General features: G+C 55.8%; 1 long non-coding RNA gene across 1 annotated transcript; it reads left to right on the top strand.

The window, feature by feature from the left end:
* Positions 1–16: 16 nt before the first annotated feature.
* Positions 17–4,123, top strand: LOC142905694 (uncharacterized). The gene is made up of 2 exons (XR_012929705.1): positions 17–2,907; positions 3,033–4,123. It is a non-coding gene; the product is annotated as an uncharacterized LOC142905694 (long non-coding RNA).
* Positions 4,124–17,383: the final 13,260 nt, after the last annotated feature.

Genomic DNA, 17,383 nt, shown 5'->3' with positions numbered 1-17,383 from the left:
ATCGTGATTGGGGGGGGGGGGGGTGAGGGAGGGAGGGAGTGAGAGGTCTGCATCGTGATTGGTGGGGTGGGGGAGACGATTGCACTCTGCACAGACAAGAGTCACTCTGACCATCACCTTCATCATCCCTATAGCACCTTAAAATACATTTTAGCCTGCTGCTGCTGCTGCTGGTGGTGGTGGCCACTCTGCACGTGGGCCCTCAGGTAGTCCAGCACTGTTGTGGAGGCATCGGCGAAATGTGTTTGTGGATCACCACACACACACACACCAGTGTTGTTGTGAAACTCCCTTCCTCCGCCGTGGGTGGGCGTCGGGGGGAGCCGCAACCCCTGGCTGTGCCGGGAGGAGGCAGTTACGGTAGAGTCTGTGGACTAATCTCCATCTGTTCCACACTCCCTCCCTTCTTGTGAGGTGAGGGTTTGAGGAGGAACCATACCCCCCTCCCCCCCCCCCCCGACTTTGCCAGGCGAAGGCAGTTACAGCAAAAACGTGGACTCCACCCGTTTCCGTTTATGCGGGATCGAGCGTTTCCCCCTCGCACGCGTATGTTTTCCCCCCAAGGTCCTCTCGATTTCCTCCTCCCGCATCTTCTAAAAGCGTTCACCGGTGTTACATTTAGAAATTATTCCATTGTCCAGATACATCGAGGATTTGTAGCCGCCGATCGTTCGTAAATGGGTTGACAAAGGGAATGTAAATTAATTTATTTTAAATATTAATCGTCCGCGTGTAGCGCGTGCTGGTATTGTGCATCCCCTGGACGACGGGGAACGTGTGTGCGTGTAGAACTCGCACCGTGCGTAGCCAACCGTGCTAATCGGAGATGTGCTCGACGTTGGGGGGGGGGGAGTTAAGGACGACAAACTAAACACACGCTCAGCAGTCTGGGAGAAATGAGCTTTCAACTTAAATGTTGATGATGTTTTAATAACGACGACGATGTTGCTGTGAACTTTGAAACGTCGAGTCATTGAGCGCCACCGGCTCCCTTGTTGTGCGACTCGTGACCCCCCCCCCCCGCCCGCCCCCCTCCCATCTCTCTCTTTCTCCGCCCACTCCACGTTCTTCGCCGGGAGCTCGAGTCGCGCTCGCCAACTTTGCTTTTGCTTTGCCGCGAATCGCTCCCCTCCCCCCCTTGTGTGCGTGCCGCGGATGTAGATAGCCGTTGCGGGAGCGACGTCTCGCGAACCTCGTCCGTTCGCTTTTACCATTCAAGCACTTTCCTTAAATAAATAAAAAATAAAATGTTTTTAATGAAATGTAGAGGGAGACGTTGGTTGGTTGCTGAAGAACTCGTCAACCTGATGCGGGCTGGCAAGGGCGCGTTCCCAGGTCCCTCGTTCCGACCGTGCCGCCGAGGTCTGACGTTTCGGCCACACCACCCAGGTCCCTCGTTTCGACCGCGCCACTCCAGGTCTGACGTTTCGGCCACACCACCTGGATCCCCTCGTGGCGGCCACTCCCGTTCCGACCGTGCCACCCGGCTCTTTATCATGATGCCTTTCCCCGAACCTGGGGGGGGGGTGCACGTGGCTGACATCGTCACCGTTGTCCGCGCGGCGACGTTTTGACAAATTCATGAATTGATGAGTGAATGTGTAAATCGATCCTGGGGAAGAGAGGAAAAAACAATCGTAAAACGACGTGAAATTGTCTTTAAAAGTCGGACAACTCCAATCAACTACGGGTCATGCCACACCTGTTTGTAAAAAAAAAGATTCTTGAATTGTTTGAACCCAAAACTCATCCAAGCTACTAGTTGAGCGTGATAACCGTTACGACAGTGTAGTGGCTTTTAAAACGTAGGGCTTGTGTTCAAGTTTATAGGTTTACCGCTTCACTACCAAGCGGGCCCAACGGAGACAACAAAGACAAAGATCCCCCGTGTAGCCTTAGACTGTAGGGGGCAAGTGCTGTTCGCGAGCAGCAGCACGCGGCATATGATGGTGTGGGTGGCCAGCAACCACGCCCGTGCGCCGCCTTTGTCTCCCTGGTGGCAATCTTTTAACAGACACCAGACACTCGTATTCTTTGGGTCTTTCGGTGAATTCACGTAGACAAAGAAAATAACTACGATTTTTTTTAATGACGAAACGTCGTTATTTTTTTGTTATTTTTATTATTTTATTCGAACCTATCTACGTGAATTTACCGAAAGACTCGAAGAATATGGATTCCTGCAGTCACGAAAGCTTTAAGTCAAGGCCAGGACACTCATTTGATGCCGAGTCGACCGAGGGGGTTGGCCCAGGAACGTGTTTCAGCAAATCGTCACCGGTGTTTGGCGGTAGCCGTGAGCGGGAATGGAGCTCTGGGGAGCGGTGGTGGCCCGAATTTGCGCCGCCAATGGGGGGGGGCCCACGATTTAAAATGTAAACGCTTCAAATCAGATATTCTATGGGTCTTTCGAAAAAGCCACGTAGATAGAAAAATAATAATAAAAATATCAACGACGTTTCGATCGCAACTCCAAAAGACCCATAGAATGTGTATTCCTGCAGCCACGAACGCTTTAAGTATAAAGGCTTTAAATTTTTGATTTAAAGCTTTCGTGACTGCAGTAATTCATATTCTTAGCTCTTTCGGTAAAGTCACGTTGAAGGAAAACAATAAAAAAGATATAAATAATAAAACAAATTTTGGTATTCTATTGTTTCCCTTCAACGTGACTTTACCGAAAGAGCTAAGAATATGCTTTAAATTTTATTTGACCTGGCGAAGGCCCCGCTGAGCTGTTATATAGCTCTTGTTTTTTCTCAGGAGCGACTCGGCCATCACAAATGATGGCTTCTCAATGTCACTATCATCACGTGGAAATTGACAGCAGCAGCAGCAGCAGCATCCGAATCCTCTTAAACGCGGGGGGACACGGAGACACTGCAAACTCCAAACATACAGCAGTAGGCATTGTCAGGGTCTGCATCCAAACCCACGACATCCTGCATACCAGGCGAGGTAGTTAACATCTCCTAGCCACCGTGATGATGATGAGAGAGAGAGAGACGCAAACTCCAAATACACAGCAGTAGGCATTGTCAGGGTCATCGAAACCCACGACCTCCTGTAGACCAGGCGAGGGAGTTAATATCTCCTAGCCACCGTGATGATGATGAGAGAGAGACACCGCAAACTCCAAATATACAGCAGTAGGCATTGTCAGGGTCATCGAAACCCACGACCTCCTGTAGACCAGGCGAGGGAGTTAATATCTCCTAGCCACCGTGATGATGAGAGAGAGACACGCAAACTCCAAATATACAGCAGCAGCAGGTGTCCGCATCGAGATCGAACCCACGACCCCCTGCATACCAGGCGAGGGAGTTAACATCTAGCCACCGCCGGTAGCACCGCTCTTGACTTCCCTTCCGCCACTCCCCCATGCATCGGAAAGGAGGCTGTTTGTATACTCCTGGGCTGGGCCTGCGTGGCAGCGGTGGCTCAGTGGTTAGCGAGGCCGCATAAATTGACGATTTAAAGGACCCGATCCCGGGCTCGGGCTATCATCAGCGGCGAGTGAATTCTGAACTGGTGCTAAGTGGCCTCGCAAGCATGTGCTGACTGGTGTGGTGAAGTATGGTCAAAGACACCCCCGCACCCCCCGTGACCGACAAGGCATGGTGAGGCTCTCATCCAGCAGTGGATTGATGTAAAAAGAGAGCCGGACAGACGGTGACTTCCATCTCCTTTGCTGTGGTAAAACCTTCTCGCTTGATCAATAAAAGGCTGCCGATTGGTTTGTTTAATTTCCCCCTCCATGCTAGTGGTGGCCAGTAACAAGTGGAACGTTGGGCCAAATGTTGGGGTGGGGTCAACGTTGGGCCAACGTTTGGCCAATTATGGGCCAACGTTGAGGCCAACGTTGAGGCCAACATTGGGTCAACGTTAGGCTAACGTCGGCGTGGAGTTGACTGGGTGGTGAGTGTTCAAATGTACTGGAATTCGCGCAGTCGTATGGTTTCTCTCGTGAGGCAGTGCTACGTTGGTGGTGGTGGTGTTGTTGTTGTTGATTTGTACTCTGCCTGTGACCTTGCCTCTGGGTGTGACGCGTCGGGGGGGGGGGGCTTGGACGCGCGGAGGACAAGCCGCCGCTGTTATTAAAAAAGCAAATTTGCTGCCTGCACCCTTTCGTCTACGCGTGTCTGCCTGTGTCCTGTCATGGCGTCGCTCACACACCCCCCCACCCCCTCTTCCCCGCTACACGACGGGCCAAAGCCGCAGGGCACGCGCGAGGGTACGAGCGCAAACTCGGGAGACGGGGCGCGGTGGATGAGTTCCCCGACAAGTGAGAGCCGCGTTCGGCGAAAGCGACGCCCCACCGTGCCCAATCGCCATCGTTATAACGGGGGAGGAGGGGGGGGTGGTGTTCTGTGTTATAACGGGGGGGGGGATGTTCTGCGTTATAACGGGGGGAGAAGGGGTGTGTTCTGTGTTATAACGGGGGAGGAGGGGTGTGTTCTGTGTTATAACGGGTGGGGGTGTTCTTCGTTATAACGGGGGGAGAAGGGGTGTGTTCTGTGTTATAACGGGGGGGGAGGGGTGTGTTCTGTTATAAAGGGGGGAGGAGGGGTGTGTTCTGTGTTATAACGGGGGGGAGGGGTGTGTTCTGTTATAAAGGGGGGAGGAGGGGTTTGTTCCGTGTTATAACGGGGGAGGGGTGTGTTCTGTGTTATAACGGGAGGGGGAGGGGTGTGTTCTGTGTTATAACGGGGGGGTGTGTTCTGAGTTATAACGGGGGGAGGGGTGTGTTCTGTGTTATAACGGGGGGGGGAGGGGTGTGGTCTGCGTTATAACGGGGGGGGGGAGGGGTGTGTTCTGTGTTATAACGGGGGGGGAGGGGTGTGTTCTGTGTTATAACGGGGGGGGGTGTTCTGCATTATAACGGGGGGGTGAGGGGTGTGTTCTGTGTTATAACGGGGGGGAGGGGTGTGTTCTGCGTTATAACGGGGGGAGGGGTGTGTTCTGTGTTATAACGGGGGGGGGGAGGGGTGTGTTCTGCGTTATAACGGGGGAGGGGTGTGTTCTGCGTTATAACGGGGGAGGGGTGTGTTATGTGTTATAACGGGGGGGAGGGGTGTGTTCTGTGTTATAACGGGGGGTGTGTTTTGCGTTATAACGGGGGGGGAGGGGTGTGTTCTGTGTTATAACGGGGGAGGAGGGGTGTGTTCTGTGTTATAACGGGGAGGGAGGGGTGTGTTCTGTGTTATAACGGGGGGGAGGGGTGTGTTCTGCGTTATAACGGGGGAGGGGTGTGTTCTGCGTTATAACGGGGGAGGGGTGTGTTCTGTGTTATAACGGGAGGGGGAGGGGTGTGTTCTGTGTTATAACGGGGGGTGTGTTCTGCGTTATAACGGGGGGGAGGGGTGTGTTCTGTGTTATAACGGGGGGGGGGAGGGGTGTGGTCTGCGTTATAACGGGGGGGAGGGGTGTGTTCTGTGTTATAACGGGGGGGGGGAGGGGTGTGTTCTGTGTTATAACGGGGGGGTGTTCTGCGTTATAACGGGGGGGGGGGGAGGGGTGTGTTCTGTGTTATAACGGGGGGGGAGGGGTGTGTTCTGCATTATAGCGGGGAGGAGGGGTGTGTTCTGTGTTATAACGGGGGGGGAGGGGTGTGTTCTGTGTTATAACGGGGGGGGGTGTTCTGTGTTATAACGGGGGTGTGTGTTCTGTGTTATAACGGGGGGGGGGAGGGGTGTGTTCTGTGTTATAACGGGGGGGGGAGGGGTGTGTTCTGTGTTATAACGGGGGGGGGGTGTTCTGTGTTATAACGGAGGTGTGTGTTCTGTGTTATAACGGGGGGAGGGGTGTGTTCTGTGTTATAACGGGGGGGAGGGGTGTGTTCTGTGTAATAACGGGGGTAGAGGGGTGTGTTCTGTTATAACGGGGGGGAGGGGGAGGGTGTGTTCTGCGTTATAACGTGGGGGAGGGGTGTGTTCTGTGTTATAACGGGGGGGAGGGGTGTGTTCTGTGTTATAACGGGGGGGGGGGTTCTGCGTTATAACGGGGGGGGAGGGGTGTGTTCTGTGTTATAACGGGGGGAGGGGTGTGTTCTGCGTTATAACGGGGGGGAGGGGTGTGTTCTGTGTTATAACGGGGGGGGAGGGGTGTGTTCTGTGTTATAACGGGGGGGGGTGTTCTGTGTTATAACGGGGGTGTGTGTTCTGTGTTATAACGGGGGGGGAGGGGTGTGTTCTGTGTTATAACGGGGGGGAGGGGTGTGTTCTGTGTAATAACGGGGGGAGGAGGGGTGTGTTCTGTTATAACGGGGGGGAGGGTGTGGTCTGCGTTATAACGGGGGGGGATGGGTGTGTTCTGTGTTATAACGGGGGGGGGGAGGGGTGTGTTCTGTGTTTTAACGGGGGGGGGGGTGTTCTGCGTTATAACGGGGGGGGAGGGGTGTGTTCTGTGTTATAACGGGGGGGGAGGGGTGTGTTCCGCGTTATAACGGAGGGGAGGGGTGTGTTCTGTGTTATAACGGGGGGTGTGTTTTGCGTTATAACGGGGGGGGGGGAGGGGTGTGTTCTGTGTTATAACGGGGGAGGAGGGGTGTGTTCTGTGTTATAACGGGGAGGGAGGGGTGTGTTCTGTGTTATAACGGGGGGGGAGGGGTGTGTTCTGCGTTATAACGGGGGAGGGGTGTGTTCTGCGTTATAACGGGGGAGGGGTGTGTTCTGTGTTATAACGGGAGGGGGAGGGGTGTGTTCTGTGTTATAACGGGGGGGTGTGTTCTGCGTTATAACGGGGGGGAGGGGTGTGTTCTGTGTTATAACGGGGGGGGGGAGGGGTGTGGTCTGCGTTATAACGGGGGGGAGGGGTGTGTTCTGTGTTATAACGGGGGGGGGAGGGGTGTGTTCTGTGTTATAACGGGGGGGTGTTCTGCGTTATAACGGGGGGGGGGAGGGGTGTGTTCTGTGTTATAACGGGGGGGGGAGGGGTGTGTTCTGCATTATAGCGGGGAGGAGGGGTGTGTTCTGTGTTATAACGGGGGGGGAGGGGTGTGTTCTGTGTTATAACGGGGGGGGGGGTGTTCTGTGTTATAACGGGGGTGTGTGTTCTGTGTTATAACGGGGGGGGGGGGGGTGTGTTCTGTGTTATAACGGGGGGGGAGGGGTGTGTTCTGTGTTATAACGGGGGGGGGGTGTTCTGTGTTATAACGGAGGTGTGTGTTCTGTGTTATAACGGGGGGAGGGGTGTGTTCTGTGTTATAACGGGGGGGAGGGGTGTGTTCTGTGTAATAACGGGGGTAGAGGGGTGTGTTCTGTTATAACGGGGGGGAGGGGGAGGGTGTGTTCTGCGTTATAACGTGGGGGAGGGGTGTGTTCTGTGTTATAACGGGGGGGGAGGGGTGTGTTCTGTGTTATAACGGGGGGGGGGTTCTGCGTTATAACGGGGGGGGAGGGGTGTGTTCTGTGTTATAACGGGGGGAGGGGTGTGTTCTGCGTTATAACGGGGGGGAGGGGTGTGTTCTGTGTTATAACGGGGGGGGAGGGGTGTGTTCTGTGTTATAACGGGGGGGGGGGGTGTTCTGTGTTATAACGGGGGTGTGTGTTCTGTGTTATAACGGGGGGGAGGGGTGTGTTCTGTGTTATAACGGGGGGGAGGGGTGTGTTCTGTGTAATAACGGGGGGAGGAGGGGTGTGTTCTGTTATAACGGGGGGGAGGGTGTGGTCTGCGTTATAACGGGGGGGGATGGGTGTTTTCTGTGTTATAACGGGGGGGGGAGGGGTGTGTTCTGTGTTTTAACGGGGGGGGGGTGTTCTGCGTTATAACGGGGGGGGGGAGGGGTGTGTTCTGTGTTATAACGGGGGGGGAGGGGTGTGTTCCGCGTTATAACGGAGGGGGAGGGGTGTGTTCTGTGTTATAACGGGGGGGAGGGGTGTGTTCTGTGTTATAACGGGGGGGTGTTCTGTGTTATAACGGGGGTGTGTGTTCTGTGTTATAACGGGGGGGGGAGGGGTGTGTTCTGTGTTATAACGGGGGGGGGAGGGGTGTGTTCTGTGTTATAACGGGGGGGTGGTGTTCTGTGTTTTAACGGGGGTGTGTGTTCTGTGTTATAACGGGGGGGAGGGGTGTGTTCTGTGTTATAACGGGGGGAGGGGTGTGTTCTGTGTAATAACGGGGGGAGGAGGGGTGTGTTCTGTTATAACGGTGGGGAGGGGGAGGGTGTGTTCTGCGTTATAACGGGGGGGGGGAGGGGTGTGTTCTGCGTTATAACGGGGGGGGGGAGGGGTGTGTTCTGTTATAACGGGGGGAGGAGGGGTGTGTTCTGTGTTACAACGGGGGGGAGGGGTGTGTTCTGCGTTATAACGGGGGAGAGGTGTGTTCTGCGTTATAACGGGGGAGGGGTGTGTTCTGTGTTAAAACGGGGGGGGGGGAGGGGGAGGGGTGTGTTCTGTGTTATAACGGGGGGGGGTGTGTTTTGCGTTATAACGGGGGGAGGGGTGTGTTCTGTGTTATAACGGGGGAGGAGGGGTGTGTTCTGTGTTATAACGGGGAGGGAGGGGTGTGTTCTGTGTTATAACGGGGGGGGAGGGGTGTGTTCTGCGTTATAACGGGGGAGGGGTGTGTTCTGCGTTATAACGGGGGAGGGGGAGGGGTGTGTTCTGTGTTATAACGGGAGGGGGAGGGGTGTGTTCTGTGTTATAACGGGGGGGTGTGTTCTGCGTTATAACGGGGGGGAGGGGTGTGTTCTGTGTTATAACGAGGGGGAGGGGTGTTTTCTGCGTTATAACGGGGGGGGAGGGGTGTGTTCTGTGTTATAACGGGGGGGGGAGGGTGTGTTCTGTGTTATAACGGGGGGGGGTGTTCTGCGTTATAACGGGGGAGGGGTGTGTTCTGTGCTATAACGGGGGGGAGGGGTGTGTTCTGCGTTATAACGGGGGGGAGGGGTGTGTTCTGTGTTATAACGGGGGGGAGGGGTGTGTTCTGTGTTATAACGGGGGGGGGGTGTTCTGCGTTATAACGGGGGTGTGTGTTCTGTGTTATAACGGGGGGGGGAGGGGTGTGTTCTGTGTTATAACGGGGGGGGGGGAGGGGTGTGTTCTGTGTAATAACGGGGGGAGGAGGGGTGTGTTCTGTTATAACGGGGGGGGAGGGGGAGGGTGTGTTCTGCGTTATAACGGGGGGGAGGGGTGTGTTCTGCGTTATAACGGGGGGGGGCGAGGGGTGTGTTCTGTTATAACGGGGGGAGGAGCGGTGTGTTCTGTGTTATAACGGGGGGGAGGGGTGTGTTCTGCGTTATAACGGGGGAGGGGGAGGGGTGTGTTCTGCATTATAACGGGGGAGAGGTGTGTTCTGTGTTATAACGGGGGGGGAGGGGGAGGGGTGTGTTCTGTGTTATAACGGGGGGGTGTGTTCTGTGTTATAACGGGGGAAGGGGTGTGTTCTGCGTTATAACGGGGGGGAGGGGTGTGTTCTGTGTTATAACGGGGGGGGGAGGGGTGTGTTCTGTGTTATAATGGGGGGGGGAGGGGTGTGTTCTGTGTAATAACGGGGGGAGGAGGGGTGTGTTCTGTGTTATAACGGGGGGGGGAGGGGTGTGTTATGTGTTATAACGGGGGGGGAGGGGTGTGTTCTGTATTATAACGGGGAGGGGAGGGGTGTGTTCTGTGTAATAACGGGGGGAGGAGGGGTGTGTTCTGTTATAACGGGGGGGGAGGGGGAGGGTGTGTTCTGCGTTATAACGGCGGGGGAGGGGTGTGTTCTGCGTTATAACGGGGGGGGGCAAGGGTGTGTTCTGCGTTATAACGGGGGGGGGAGGGGTGTGTTCTGTGTTATAACGGGGGGGTGTGTTCTGCATTATAACGGGGAAGGAGGGGTGTGTTCTGTGTTATAACGGGGGGGGAGGGGTGTGTTCTGCGTTATAACGGGAGGGAGGGGTGTGTTCTGTGTTATAACGGGGGGGGAGGGGTGTGTTCTGTGTAATAACGGGGGGAGGAGGGGTGTGTTCTGTGTTATAACGGGGGTGTGTGTTGTGTGTTATAACGGTGGGGGGAAGGGTTGTGTTCTGTGTTATAACGGGGGGGGGAGGGGTGTGTTCTGCGTTATAACGGGTGAGGGGTGTGTTCTGTGTTATAACGGGAGGGGTGTGTTCTGTGTTATAACGGGGGTGTATTCTGCGTTATAACGGGGGGGGAGGGGTGTGTTCTGTGTTATAACGGGGGGGGGAGGGGTGTGGTCTGCGTTATAACGGGGGGGGAGGGGTGTGTTCTGTGTTATAACGGGGGGGGAGGGGTGTGTTCTGTGTTATAACGGGGGGGTGTTCTGCGTTATAACGGGGGGGGGAGGGGTGTGTTCTGTGTTATAACGGGGGGGGAGGGGTGTGTTCTGCGTTATAACGGGGAGGAGGGGTGTGTTCTGTGTTATAACGGGGGGGGAGGGGTGTGTTCTGTGTTATAACGTGGGGGGTGTTCTGTGTTATAACGGGGGTGTGTGTTCTGTGTTATAACGGGGGGGGAGGGGTGTGTTCTGTGTTATAACGGGGGGGGAGGGGTGTGTTCTGTGTTATAACGGGGGGGGGGGGGGTGTTCTGTGTTATAACGGGGGTGTGTGTTCTGTGTTATAACGGGGGGGAGGGGTGTGTTCTGTGTTATAACGGGGGGGAGGGGTGTGTTCTGTGTAATAACGGGGGTAGAGGGGTGTGTTCTGTTATAAGGGGGGGGTTAGGGTGTGTTCTGCGTTATAACGGGGGGGAGGGGTGTGTTCTGTGTTATAACGGGGGGGGGAGGGGTGTGTTCTGTTATAACGGGGGGAGGAGCGGTCTGTTCTGTGTTATAACGGGGGGGAGGGGTGTGTTCTGCGTTATAACGGGGGAGGGGGAGGGGGTGTTCTGCATTATAACGGGGGAGGGGTGTGTTCTGTGTTATAACGGGGGGGGGAGGGGGAGGGGTGTGTTCTGTGTTATAACGGGGGGGTGTGTTCTGTGTTATAACGTGGGGGAGGGGTGTGTTCTGCGTTATAACGGGGGGGAGGGGTGTGTTCTGTGTTATAACGGGGGGGGAGGGGTGTGTTCTGTGTTATAATGGGGGGGGAGTGGTGTGTTCTGTGTAATAACGGGGGGAGGAGGGGTGTGTTCTGTGTTATAACGGGGGAGGAGGGGTGTGTTCTGTGTTATAACGGGGGGGGAGGGGTGTGTTCTGTATTATAGCGGGGAGGGGTGTGTTCTGTGTAATAACGGGGGGAGGAGGGGTGTGTTCTGTTATAACGGGGGGGGAGGGTGTGTTCTGCGTTATAACGGCGGGGGAGGGGTGTGTTCTGCGTTATAACGGGGGGGGGGGCAAGGGTGTGTTCTGCGTTATAACGGGGGGGGGAGGGGTGTGTTCTGTGTTATAACGGGGGGGTGTGTTCTGCATTATAACGGGGAAGGAGGGGTGTGTTCTGTGTTATAACGGGGGGGGGAGGGGTGTGTTCTGCGTTATAACGGGAGGGAGGGGTGTGTTCTGTGTTATAACGGGGGGGAGGGGTGTGTTCTGTGTAATAACGGGGGGAGGAGGGGTGTGTTCTGTGTTATAACGGGGGAGGAGGGGTGTGTTCTGTGTTATAACGGGGGGGGAGGGGTGTGTTCTGTATTATAGCGGGGAGGGGTGTGTTCTGTGTAATAACGGGGGGAGGAGGGGTGTGTTCTGTTATAACGGGGGGGGAGGGTGTGTTCTGCGTTATAACGGCGGGGGAGGGGTGTGTTCTGCGTTATAACGGGGGGGGGGGCAAGGGTGTGTTCTGCGTTATAACGGGGGGGGGAGGGGTGTGTTCTGTGTTATAACGGGGGGGTGTGTTCTGCATTATAACGGGGAAGGAGGGGTGTGTTCTGTGTTATAACGGGGGGGGGAGGGGTGTGTTCTGCGTTATAACGGGAGGGAGGGGTGTGTTCTGTGTTATAACGGGGGGGAGGGGTGTGTTCTGTGTAATAACGGGGGGAGGAGGGGTGTGTTCTGTGTTATAACGGGGGTGTGTGTTGTGTGTTATAACGGTGGGGGGAAGGGTTGTGTTCTGTGTTATAACGGGGGGGGGAGGGGTGTGTTCTGTGTTATAACGGGGGGGGGAGGGGTGTGTTCTGTGTTATAACTGGGGGGGAGGGGTGTGTTCTGCGTTATAACGGGGGGGGGGGGGGGAGGGGTGTGTTCTGCGTTATAACGGTGGGGGAGGGGTGTGTTCTGCGTTATAACGGGGGGGGGGGAGGGGTTTGTTCTGCGTTATAACGGGGGGGGGAGGGGGAGGGGTGTGTTCTGCGTTATAACGGGAGGGGAGGGGGAGGGGTGTCTTCTGCGTTATAACTGGGGGGAGGGGGAGGGGTGTGTTCTGCCTTATAACGGGGGGGGGGGAGGCGGAGGGGGGTGTTCTGTTATAACGGGGGGAGGAGGGGTGTGTTCTGCGTTATAATGGGGGAGGAGGGGTGTGTTCTGCGTTATAACGGGGGTGGGAGGGGGAAGGGTATGTTCTGCGTTATAACGGGGGGGAGGGGAGGGGTGTGTTCTGCGTTATAACGGGGGGGGGAGGGGTGTGTTCTGCGTTATAACGGGGGGGGGAGCGGGATGGGTGTGTTCTTCGTTATAACGGGGGAGGGGGAGGGGGAAGTGTGTGTTCTGCGTTATAACGGGGGGGGAGGGGTGTGTTCTGCGTTATAACGGGGGGGGAGTGGTGTGTTCTGCGTTATAACGAGGGGTGTGTTCTGTTATAACGGGGGGGGGAGGGGTGTGTTCTGCGTTATAACGGGGGGGGGAGGGGTGTGTTCTGTTATAACGGGGGGGGAGGGGTGTGTTCTGCGTTATAACGGGGGGGGGTGGTGTGTTCTGTTATAACGGGGGAGGAGGGCTGTGTTCTGCGTTATCACGGGGGGGGAGGGCTGTGTTCTGCGTTATAACGGGAGGGGGAGGGGTGTGTTCTGCGTTATAACGGGAGAGGAGGGCTGTGTTCTTCGTTATAACGGGGGAGGGGTGTGTTCTGCGTTATAACGGGGGAGGAGGGGTGTGTTCTGTTATAACGGGGGGAGGAGGGCTGTGTTCTGCGTTATAACGGGGGAGGAGGGCTGTGTTCTTCGTTATAACGGGGGAGGGGTGTGTTCTGCGTTATAACGGGGGAGGAGGGGTGTGTTCTGTTATAACGGGCGGAGGAGGGGTGTGTTCTGCGTTATAACGGGGGAGGAGGGGTGTGTTCTGTTATAACGGGCGGAGGAGGGGTGTGTTCTGCGTTATAACGTGGGAGGAGGGCTGTGTTCTGCGTTATAACGGGGGGGGAGGGGAGCGGTGTGTTCTTCGTTATAACGGGGGGGGGAGGGGTGTGTTCTTCGTTATAACGGGGGAGGGCTGTGTTCTGCGTTATAACGGGGGGGGAGGGGGAGGGGTGTGTTCTTCGTTATAACGGGGGAGGGGGAGGGGGATGGGTGTGTTCTGCGTTATAACGGGGGGGGGGAGGGGAGGGGTGTGTTCTGCGTTATAACGGGGGGAGGGGTGTGTTCTGCGTTATAACGGGGGGGGGAGGGGTGTGTTCTTCGTTATAACGGGGGAGGGGGAGGGGGAGGGGTGTGTTCTGCGTTATAACGGGGGGGGGGGAGGGGTGTGTTCTGCGTTATAACGGGGGGGGGAGGGGTGTGTTCTGTTATAACGGGGGGAGGAGGGGTGTGTTCTGCGTTATAACGGGGGAGGAGGGCTGTGTTCCGCGTTATAACGGGGGGGAGGGGTGTGTTCTGCGTTATAACGGGGAGGGGGGTGGTGTGTTCTGTTATAACGGGGGAGGAGGGGTGTGTTCTGCGTTATAACGGGGGGGAGGGCTGTGTTCTGCGTTATAACGGGGGGGGGAGGGGTGTGTTCTGCGTTATAACGGGGGGGAGGGGTGTGTTCTGCGTTATAACGGGAGGGGGAGGGGTGTGTTCTGTGTTATAACGGGGGGGGGTGTGTTCTGCGTTATAACGGGGGGGGGAGGTGTGTTCTGTTATAACGGGGGAGGAGGGGTGTGTTCTGCGTTATAACGGGGGGGGAGGGCTGTGTTCTGCGTTATAACGGGGGGGGAGGGGTGTGTTCTGCGTTATAACGGGGGGGGGAGGGGTGTGTTCTGCGTTATAACGGGGGGGGGGGGGTGTGTTCTGTGTTATAACGGGGGGGGGGTGTTCTGCGTTATAACGGGGGGGGAGGTGTGTTCTGCGTTATAACGGGGGAGGAGGGCTGTGTTCTGCGTTATAACGGGGGGGGGGCGTGTGTTCTGCGTTATAACGGGGGGGGGAGGTGTGTTCTGTGCTATAACGGGGGGGGGATGGGTGTGTTCTGCGTTATAACGGGGGGGGGAGGGGGAGGGGAGGGGTGTGTTCTGCCTTATAACGGGGGGGGGGTGTTCTTCATTATAACGGGGGGGAGGGGTCTGTTCTTCGTTATAACGGGGGGGGGAGGGGGAGGGGTGTGTTCTGCGTTATAACGGGGGCGGGGAGGGGAGGGGAGGGGAGGGGAGGGGGGTGTTCTGCGTTATAACGGGGGGGGAAGGGGGAGGGGTGTGTTCTTCGTTATAACGGGGGGAGAGGGGAGGGCTGTGTTCTGCGTTATAACGGGGGGGGGGCGTGTGTTCTGCGTTATAACGGGGGGGGAGGTGTGTTCTGTGTTATAACGGGGGGGGGGAGGGGTGTGTTCTGTCTTATAACGGGGGGGGGGGGAGGGGTGTGTTCTGCGTTATAACGGGCGGGGAGGGAGAGGGGTGTGTTCTGCGTTTTAACGGGGGGGGGGAGGGGAGGGGTGTGTTCTGCGTTATAACGGGGGGGGAGGGGTCTGTTCTGTGTTATAACGGGGGGGGGAGGGGTGTGTTCTGCGTTATAACGGGGGGGGGAGGGGTGTGTTCTGTGTTATAACGGGGGGGGAGGGCTGTGTTCTGCGTTATAACGGGGGGGGGGAGGGGAGGGGTGTGTTCTGCGTTATAACGGGGGTAGGAGGGGGAGGGGAGGGGTGTGTTCTGCGTTATAACGGGGGGGGAGGGGGAGGGGTGTATTCTGCGTTATAACGGGGGGGGGCGTGGGGAAAAAAATGGAGGATATGGACAAAAATCCACGCGACCACTGAGAGAGAGAGACACCGCAAACTCCAAATAGACAGCAGCAGCAGCAGGCGTCAGGGCCGGTGTTGAACCCACGACCTCCTGCAGCCAGGCGAGGGAGATAACATCTCCTAGCCACCGTGGCACGCGAGCTATGGGAGGATAGGCCTTTGAGTCCAGAGGGAACTTGTGCCGAAGAGGTGGAGAAATCGCAAACCCCGCACGCACAACAGCAACAGCCGCCGCCGATCGTCGCTCGGTGGCGGTGACGTTACAACGGCGCTTGTGCCAGGCTAGGTGCACTTTGAGGCGGCGGCGTGAAGTGTGTCGAAGGGTCGCTTGCTGGCCAGGCGGAGGTCACGGGACAGACACCCAGGTGGTACGGGTTGACTAAGATGACTGACAGATGCACAGCCTGTGCCCCCTACGGTGCCAGGCTAGATGCACGAGGTCACGGGACAGACCGGGTGCCACGGGTTGACTGCGATGACTGACAGATTCACCGCCTGTGCCCCCTACGGTGCCAGGCTAGGTGCAAGAGGTCACGGGACAGACCGAGTGTCACGGGTTGACTGAGATGACTGACAGATTCACCGCCTGTGCCCCCTACGGTGCCAGGCTAGATGCACGAGGTCACGGGACAGACCGGGTGCCACGGGTTGACTGCGATGACTGACAGATTCACCGCCTGTGCCCCCTACGGTGCCAGGCTAGGTGCAGGAGGTCACAGGACAGACCGAGTGTCACGGGTTTACTGAGATGACTGACAGATGCACCGCCTGTGCCCCCTACGGTGCCAGGCTAGGTGCAGGAGGTCACGGGACAGACCGGGTGCCACGGGTTGACTGATATGACTGGCAGATTCACAGCCTGTGCCCCCTACGGTGCCAGGCTAGGTGCACGAGGTCACGGGACAGACCGGGTGCCACGGGTTGACTGAGATGACTGACAGATTCACAGCCTGTGCCCCCTACGGTGCCAGGCTAGGTGCAGGAGGTCACGGGGCAGACCGGGTGCCACGGGTTGACTGAGATGACTGACAGATTCACAGCCTGTGCCCCCTACGGTGCCAGGCTAGGTGCAGGAGGTCACGGGGCAGACCGGGTGCCACGGGTTGACTGAGATGACTGACAGATTCACCGGCCGTGCTCCATGCAATCTCCAAAGACAAAGATCCCCCGCATAGCCTAAACAGACTGTCGGGGCAAGTGCTGTTAGCGAGCACCTATGAAGGCCGGCACGGCACACGAGGGGGTGGGTGGCCAGGACCACGCTCGGCCGTCTTTGTCTCTCCAGTGGCGATGTTTACTACACACCGCACCGGTGACTGTACTCATTTGAGGCTGAGTCGACCTAGGGGTGGACCACGACCGGTTCCGATAAATCATCACTCGTTGCTGGTGGCCGTGAGCGGGAATCGAACTCGGGTTCACCGGGTTCACGTTGCAGGCACAGTAATAATAATAAAAACCCTTTCCTATACTTTTTGGAACTGTTTGTTGTTGTGACGTTCTGACCGCGTGCCCCTACTGGACATCTCTGGATAAGAGCTTTATAGCTCATCTGATTCATCCTGTCTTAAATACAATATAGGGGCCGTCCATAAATGACGTCACGCGATTTTGCACGATTTTTGACCCACCCCCCTCTTCGTCACACGGCGTCACAAAAAGTAAGACCCCCCTCAAATATGACGTCACAAAGCTCTGCCCCTCCCCCCCCCCCCAAAAAAATAAAACATGCTTCAAATCGCTGTAAACTATTGTCATTGTAGTGCGTATTCAATGTGGCGCTGCACTCTGATGTTGTAGGAGAAAACATTTATAAAAAAAAAGTCTATTTAATTAAGTAGAACGTGTTGTCTATATTTATTTATAAAGTTGCGCATTTAGATGTGACGTCACATTTCTCAAATCATCACACCTCATATTCTTAGTTTTTTCGGTAAAGTCACGTTGAAGAGAAACAACAAAATAACAAAATATATATAAAACAATAAAAAAAAATTCTCACGACGTTTCGACCATAACTCAAACGGTCATCATCAGGTGTGTCGGTTTGCATAAATTTATTTTGAAAACGGCATATTTATTTATTTATATATAAAAATAACGTTTGCGTCACGCGCAACGATGGCAGTTTGCCAGGACTAGTCCATCTATTTTTTTTTTTTGAAAAGAGGAGGGGGGAGACGAAATTTGTTTTTATGTATGCTGTCTGAAAGGCACTGTAAGCGTGAACAATCAATCAAGAACTGAAATGATTTATCAAATCTTTCCAATGATTGCTAAGATAGAATCCATCTTCTCGGTTGAAATTGTCTCTGTGTTTGTATATGTGGATAGCCTCATGAACGAATCTCTCATGGAAGCCAGAT

Source organism: Petromyzon marinus, chromosome 57, assembly GCF_048934315.1.
Source record: "Petromyzon marinus isolate PM22_M1 ecotype Great Lakes invasive population chromosome 57, UKy_Petmar_22M1.pri1.0, whole genome shotgun sequence".
NCBI classification, from domain to species: domain Eukaryota; kingdom Metazoa; phylum Chordata; class Hyperoartia; order Petromyzontiformes; family Petromyzontidae; genus Petromyzon; species Petromyzon marinus.
Note: the sequence above shows the minus strand (reverse complement) of the source record. Positions and strands in the feature narration are given on the sequence as shown.